Source organism: Cricetulus griseus, chromosome 6 (genome assembly GCF_003668045.3).
Source record: "Cricetulus griseus strain 17A/GY chromosome 6, alternate assembly CriGri-PICRH-1.0, whole genome shotgun sequence".
In the NCBI taxonomy this organism is placed as follows: Eukaryota; Metazoa; Chordata; class Mammalia; order Rodentia; family Cricetidae; genus Cricetulus; species Cricetulus griseus.
The window spans coordinates 59,591,822-59,600,286 of record NC_048599.1 but is presented as its reverse complement, the minus strand read 5'-3'; positions in this window follow the sequence as shown (position 1 = coordinate 59,600,286).

The window sequence follows — 8,465 nt, the reverse complement described above, 5'->3', positions numbered from 1 at the left end:
CTGACTAGTTCAGGCTAAAGAATTGCCACTTAGATAGTTAGACTCAGCAAATCCTAACCCTTCTCAGCACCTCTCTCCCTGCCCCCACCACCCCCACCCTACTCTGTGCCTCTAGACAAAATACATACTGTGATCTATTGAGACTGGAGAAAGATGGGAAACAATCTGGCTTTCAGGGGCTCCATGTCCCCTGGTTGCCTTCTCTCCCTAGGGTTTGCCTGGCCCCAGAGAAAAAAAGGAGAAGCCCTCACTGGCAGGCAACTGGGGCCTGTCCTGTAGCACACACATCTCTGTGTCCTATTCGCTGACCTACACATAGTTGGGGCTTTCTGCTCTTGCCATCTGGTCACTTGCTGGGGCAGCAATCCCTCTATTCTGGACTCCTAAGTCTGGGGAGAGATCACAAGTATGTGGCAAGAGCTCTAGATGTTCTGCAGAGTATGGAGCCTGTCACCAAGAAGTGACAAGACTGTTCTCTGTAGGAGAGGCTGTCAGGTCTCCCTGGAGGACACAGCCTGCCAGGGACATCTGCCTGGGACATCAGAGCTATCACTATATAAATCCCAATAGCAGTTCCCTCCCCAGAGGGTACCCCTTCCTATTCCATGTTCGCCTTCCACATTATCCCTCCCCCAAGGTGAGAAGCCCCACTGGCCAACTTATACTTCTTCAGTGTCCTCTGAGAAGCTCCCTCCCACCAGGAACAGCCACTCAGCTTGTCTCCCTGCTGTCTATAGGGACACCAGTGCTCTATACCTCAGAGGATGTACCAAGGCCTCCTGTGTTCACCACACTTTTCCACCACCCAGCTTATGGAGGCGTTTTCTGGCCAGCCTCTTCCCACAGGCACCCTGCCCTCAGCCCACTTAGTGACCCGCCCAACCTGCACCAATCCTCTGTTCAATTTAAGAACAATTGGCATTTGCTGAGTTGCCACTATGTGCAGGGGTTGCCAGGGGCAATGACAAGTGTTAGTTTCGAAGTAGACAGTGTTTCAAAGTTAGGACAAGAGAGACAAACAAAAGTTCATTTCTTATTTCAATCACCTTTATCAGTTTTGTTTTGTTGTTGAGACAAGAACTTGCTATGTCACCTTAGATAGCCTGGTACTCCAGCTGTAGCCCAACTTAGCCTGGAACTCATAGCAATCCTCCTGCCTCAGCCTTCCAAGTGCTGGTATTGCAGGCATATGCCCCTATGCTCAGCTCTAGGATTGCTGTGCTGAGACCTGATACACCTAACTGAGCTGTATCTCCTACCGTCAACCAATTTTAATGTTATTCTTTGTGACCTGGCATGAGCACCATCTCAACCCTCTCCCTGTGAGGCTTGATATTCCTCTCCAGCATCCCATCCCTGCCTTAATGGGGTTGCACACACAATCTCTCTCTCTCTCTCTCTCTCTCTCTCTCTCTCTCTCTCTCTCTCTGTGTGTGTGTGTGTGTGTGTGTGTGTGTGTGTGTGTGTGTGTTATTGGGCTGAGGATTAAACATGCTGTAAAGAGATTGCCTGCTTGGCAGTGGCAGTTCACGCCTTTAATCCCAGCACTCGGAGACAGAAATAGGTGGAACTCTGAGTTTGAGACCAGCCTGGTCTACAGACTGAGTTCTAGGATAGCAAGGGCTAAACAGAGAAACTGTGTCTCAGGGGAGAGAAGAGAGAGAGAGAGAGAGAGAGAGAGAGAGAGAGAGAGAGAGAGAGAGAGAGAGCCTCATATGCATCAGGCAGTAGGTTCAACTCCTAGTACCACATTTTAAAAATTATTTAATTTTGGGATTTGGGGTCTTGAGAATGGCTCAGTGGTTAAGAGTGCTTACTGCTCTTTCAGAGGACCACAGTTTAATTCCTAGCTCCCATGTCAGTTGGTTCACAACTCCCTGTAACTCCGGCTCCAGGGAATCTGGCATCTCTGATCCCACATGCACTCATGATGTAATTAAAAATAAAATCTTCTCAGCCAGGTGGTGGTTGTAGCACATGCCTTTAATCTCAGCACTTGGGAGGCAGAGGCAAGTGGATCTCAGTGAGTTCCAGGCCAGCCTGGTCTACAAAGCCAGTTCCAGGACAATCAGGACTGTTACACAGAGAAACCCTGTCTCGGAAAATAAATAAATAAATAAGTGAAAATCTTTTTAAAAATGTACTTACTTTTGAGTTGTTTTCTCACTATACAGCCGAGACTAACCTAGAACTTTTTTTTTTTTTTTTTTTTTTGGGACAGCTTGTAGAACTTTATTTTCCTTCCACCTTTTTTTTTCCCCTTTGCTCTTGATCCTCTTGCCTCAGAGTACTGGAATTCCAGGCATAGTCCACCTTTGCAATAAATACTTGCATAATAAATGTGGTGGTAGGTTGCTGCAGACCCGATCAGGAGAGCATCTCTCTTCCCAAGGCCCTCTAGCAAGCTTATCTAAATGAAATCAGACTGAACTGAACATCAAGGGCAGCCTTGGAGAAGGGAGGAAAGGGGTAGGCAAGGGAACTCTCAAGGCTTTGCCTTGAACTAAATTCTCCCTTTTTAGTCTTTTAGTAGAAGCTAAAAAGTAGGTTCACAGTACCTACCTTCTTGGGAAAGGCAGAGCCGGAATAACTTCTTTTTTGGTTCCAAGGATGGAATCCAGGGCTTTGAACAGCTAAGCATAGGCTATACCCCAAATCTCAAACTGTTACTTTTGGGTGTTCGGCTTCAACAAGCCTGCCATTGTGTCAGACCTGTAGCCTTTGTAAGCTGTTGAGTGAATGAAGTCAGTTGATTTTATAGCAAAAAACTATGCACCAATCTTAAAATAAATAATACGAAATGCAAAAGGCAATTCAGGGGCAATGATAACATTGCTATTACTCATTTAAAACAATTAAAGTTACCAATAGAGTTAGGAGGAGCCTAGGACAGTGGGTGGAGCCTGGAACACAGTGTGGCTGTACAAGCTAGCTTCCAGGTTGGTAAGGAAATCCAGCTCGGTATGAACCTGGCCAAGCAGAGTCCTACAGCACATCATACCAGCCAGGCTCTGTTAGCCACTGAGTGACTGCCTACTGAGAGCCATCATGTATAGGTGCCTTGCAACCCAGGACACTGGGCATGAGTGCCTGGCAGAAGACAGGTGGCACTGAGGAGCCACAGCAAGCCTGACTTTCAGAGAGAGAGCATTACAGGTTTAGGAGTGAGCCCAGGGATAAGATACGAGAGCCCTCTAGCTGGGGAGCCACAAAGAAGGCAACTCCAGATTTGTAGGGTGAGGAAGGAACATTGAAAAGCTTAAGCAGGCCATCTAGATGAAGTGGTGTACTCTGGCATTTTCCCACTGAGTTCCATCTGGCTTGGGGAGAGGAATCAGAGGTCAGGGTTTTGGATGATCTGGGGCTGGAGAGGAGGTGAGGTTGATTCATGCCGGTGGATGATAAGCTTCGATGGCAGTACTAGCAGACAGACGGGCAATGTCTAATGAGGAAGAGGGAAGTGCCAAAGATGACTGGAAAGTTCTTGGTTTTCAAAACTGTATGGGAGGTGGTGCCATTGTAACAGCAGGAGGGCAGTGGTTCCCCTGCAGCTAGAAGCTGAGTTAGTGTATCGAGGCTCCTCAAAGCCCCATTGTTGTTTCAGTGTCAAAGCCAGTGCAGAGAGTGGGGAAGGAGCACTTGTGATGAGGTTTTGCCAAGGGAATATTCTTTGATAAAGAAATAGGGCAACCCACTTGCAACATTTTGCCCCAATCTCATAGTGAAAGGAAGGTTGCTCACAGCGACCTCACAAGTAAAATTCAAATGAGTTGCTAACAGACCTTTGGAAAATAGAATAGGGAACTGTTGGGTAAGCTCACTTAGGAATACATGATGGGAGAATGGTTAAAAGAGGTGAGGAAGGAGCTGAGTGCCCAAACAGCGCCTTGTACAAGTGGCCCATTAGGTAGTACAATATTTGTGGCCCAGACTAGTCTCTACTGGCAGGAACTGATTCTGGCTCTTACTGCAAGTTCTCTGAGGTGAGGGGAGATGGCAATAGAAACTTGGATGATTCTCCCTCTGCTCTGGGTTTTGGAAGGCTAGAGAGATTGGTGGGAAAGCCTAGAGGGAGAACCACCACTTCCTCTGAGGAATGAGATTAGGATTGCCACTGAGAATCTTGCCAAATGCAGAGGATCTGAGGCCATGAAAGCAGTCTTGGTGTTGGATGGTGGAGTAGGGAAGCCATAGAGAGGCCAGCCTGACCCGCAGCAAAAGAAGCCACACAGTCTGACTAAGGCCAGAAGGGAACATGTTGCAGCTGGGTAGACAGAAGACAGCTATAAGCACCATGTAGCTGGGATCCAGATGGGAGACCACAGGGTACAGGCAGAGGATGTAGGTGGACTCAGTGAGAGCAAAGCAGGCTGTAGGCACTGCTGGATGAGGACAGGATAAATAGATCCACAATTTTGCTAATGCTTTGGGGGCACTTGGCTAGGGCAGTCACTGTTCAAAAACCCTGAAATGTTTTAAGAAGACAAAGAGCTACGACATCTACAAAGGCACTCTGTCTTCAGAGCTTGTATTCTTAACAACCACACTATGTGAAATACAGAAAAAAATAAATAAAAACAAAGATCTATAAAGGATTTGACTTCTGTTTGACCTTTATGTTAAATGCCATATCGAAATCAAACAAACAAAAAAGGTTTTGCAATTGCCCCAAACGTGAGTGATCTCGGCGGTTATTCGGATTGTTAACATTTCTGTTTTCTTGTTCATTTGTAAATTTGAGCATAATTACCACCAGGATTTGCTGAGTGTTAAATAAAGAAGCCCACTGAGTGCTTGTCCATGCCTTCTGCCACACCACTGGTTTTGGAGGCTCTGAAAATAATACCTATTGCAGATCTGAATTTCCTCATTTTTCCAGGAGCTATAGGTCTGTACCCATGGAAGCACAGGCTATGCACCCTGTTTTTTTTTTATTCCCCAGCCTCCATCAGGGTACTTCAGGAAAGAAGTCTCATTTTACATGCTCCATTGTGATATCTGAGCAGACAAGTGTCTGCTAAGAATGAAGGTGCTGACCCCGGAGAGTAAGGTTGTGAGCAACTAGCATCTAGTTCATCACAGGCATTGCACCCTTCTTGGAATGATTCTCTCCTCTCACTCATGGAGATGCTCCTTACCAATCACTTACTCATCTTCCACAGAATACAGCTTGGCACCTACAGAATCCAGAGAGTATGCCATGTTCTTAGAAGTAACCGCCTGGAAGAGCCCACAAATTTCATCTAATTTTACTTTCATCGGCAGCCTGGTCTGTGGGTACTGTTCCTGGGAGGATAATGAAGGTGCTTTGAGATCCTGCAACAAGGATCTCCAAGATGGTTCAAAATAGCTAGATATTCAATGGCTACGAATAACAAACTTGAAACCTTCAGGGTTAAGACATCTCAGAAGTACCCCAAGTGGGAAAAGAGGGATTGTGGGAAACCAAAGCATGCCCACTCTGTAAGATGGCACTTGCTACTTCCTACTGCCTATCACTCCAATAGAATGTGAGCCGACAGTAGCAAATCCTTTGCTTTTTTTTTTTTTTCAAGAGAAATTGGAGCTTACTTTAAGTCTCAAAAAAAAAAAAATCAGCATTGGCTTCTAATTTTAGTCTTTTTTGAGAGTCCTGTGAAAACCGACAATACTTGCTTACTGGATTGTCCTTGGAGACTAATTTACCTCCAAGAGGAAGGGTAGAGGTATCCAGGGGCACAAGCTGAAGGACTGGCCATGTTTCCTTGGACCCAGGACTGTGCTAGACCCACAGGAAACCACAAAAGAGCATGTATAAATCATAGACCTGCCCTTCAGGTGTTTATAGACTCATTATAGAGGCCCAGATAAAGCAACAGATGGCCCAGAAGGCAGAAGCAAGGAGCTATGAAGTCTTCCTAGAACCCTGAGCTTTTGAAGATCGTTCCAGAAAGTCAAGACTGACTTTGAGAGCAGCAATTCCACAGGCAGAGATCCTAGAGAGCTCCAGAATGGAAGGTAAATAAATTGAACAGAAGCCAGTTAAGTGCTTTAACTGGGGCAGAGAATGGCGACTTTGAGGCTAGCCTGGTCTACAAAGAAAGTTTGAAGCCTGCCTGAACTATACAGTGATACCCTGTCTCACAAATGAATAGATGAAAGGACATGACCTGTGCCCAGAGAATGTGTTTGCAGGTTAAATACTATTGGGAAAGGCAGTGCTAGAGTATGGGATTTTCCTTGATACCAGCATATTGTCATGTGAGACCCAGACTGAGGTGGAAACCAGCTGGGGATGCCTGGGAGATAACAAGGCCCTGCATGTCCTTCAAAATGGAAGGCAGTGCTGTGGGCTGGGGCAAGCATGACAACTCCAGGTAGATGTTGAGCACTGACTAAAGAGCCAAGAGGAGGACATGTAAGTCCCTTTCTGTAACTAGGGATAGCCACTTACTGCTTTAATCGTGGGTTTCCTCATCTGTGAATCATCCACAGTAACTGTATCCCAAGTGGGACTGGGGTAAGAATGAGGAACCAACTCACTTTTCTCCATTGACATGTTTTTTTTTTTCCCTTAGAGAGGGTCCCACTAAGTAGACCTGGCTGGTCTGGAACTCACTATATAAACCGGGTTGTCTTCAAAGAGATCACCTGCCTCTTCTTACCAAGAGATGGAATTAGAGGCGTGTGTTTTCTACCAAGCTGGTCTTTCTATGATTTTTAGGCTTGAGAGTTCTCAAATAGGGTAGGTCTCCATGTTGGCATCTTTTTCAGTTAAGTGTTCCAGTAAACCATAGTTTGGGGCTAGCAAGGCTGACTGCCTCTGTGGGGAGAATGAAATCGTTTTTGCTTTCCTAAACCTTTCCCGGGTATGGTGGGCAGTTAGGGCTGGAAGCATCGTTGAGGAGTCTGTGCCCCAGGAGGGACTCTTTCCACCTAATTCCTACCTGGGAAGGAAGGTGAGACCCAAAAAGCTAAGCTAGGAGGAAACCGAGGGGCAACCCGACTGCCCCTGCGTGAACGCATCTTATTATTCCATCTGTTTGCATTTTGGATCTCAGGCCTAGAGTTTCTTTTCCTCTAATGATCTAGAATGCTCACAAGGCCTTTGGGGCAGGGCGTGGCGGGTCTTAGAAAACTTGAGTGGCCCCAGAGGCTCTCCAGCTTCGTGTCCTACTCTGAGCCGGTCTCACAGATCCCTACCTATGCTAAAAGGGGAGACCCTTGCCGCCGGTGTCCTCATCTTTCCTGCACCGGGATATCTGCCCCCCCCCCAACAACAACAAAAAAAATGTCGACTCCTCTGCAAAATCAGGTCCGGTTGTGGACTCCTGTCAGAACGCCTGCACCTTTCCCCAGCCCCACACCCGAGAACAGACCCCGGCACCTGCCCCTCCTCAGCAGCCATTACACGATGTTCACAGAAAGTTAAGTTTTCAGTCTCCTCCTCCCTCTACCCACAACCCATCCGGGTGCCGGACTGGAAGCATCTTGAAAGTAGGAAGTCACTCTCCGACTGGCCTCTGCCTAAGGACGTTCCGATCACTCCCTAAAGGATGGAGCGCAAGGGGGAGGGGGACGCACACCGGTGCAGAACCCAAGCCGCGGACCCAGCCCAGCTCGAACCTTGGGATGGGGGCGGGGGTAGGTTAGTACTTCGCCCTCTAGGGCAGGCTCCAGCCTAACCCAGCCCACCCGGCTCAACTCCGACTCCCAGAGGCGTACCCACCCAGCCAGGTGATCTCGAACCTTCTCTATCACACACCCCAACAACAAACAACCCTCGGCTCTCTCCATCCGGAGAAAGGAGGTGGAGCCTGACCTCAGCCGGAGGCTGCCGCAGCTACGGGGGAGGGGGGGAGGGGGCTCACTACTCCAGCCCTTGGGGGAGTCTCTCCTCCAGGGAGTGACAAGGGTGGGGGCCTTGGAGGGCTCCCAAGCGTCAGGAAAGCCAACCCCCAGCAGTGTCGACCCTCCACCGGCGAAGGGAAAATGCAGAAGAGGTGGCTTCAGTAAATGCGACTTATGACTGTCCCTCTCCGGCTCAAGTGCCCTCGGGCCCCTCTCCACCATTTACGTCCCCCACCCCCCACAACCTTCTAGCCTTAAGGGTTGGATGAACCTAGGTGCCTAGTAGGCGGCGGAGAGAAGATGCAGCTTTGCTGTGCTCTAGGGAGCCGAGGTGTGCCCATCCCCCATCCCTTGACGGGTGGGGGTGCAGGCGGACCCCAGGGACGCCGACTAGGGAAGGAAGGAGCCTGAAATAGGTGTAAGCAGCAGTTGTTGGCACTGCAGGGAGGCAACTCGGGTGAGGGGTAGAGAATGCAGCTTAAGGGGAAGGCCAGGGGACCCAACGAGGGTAGAAGTCCAGTGTCAAAGGGAAGGAGAATGCAGAAACAGCTTTCGATGGGAGGGGCAGCTGCAAAGACTTCCCTGGCTAGCAATCTGGAGGCTAGCGCTGGACAGATGGGGGTTTTGGACACATA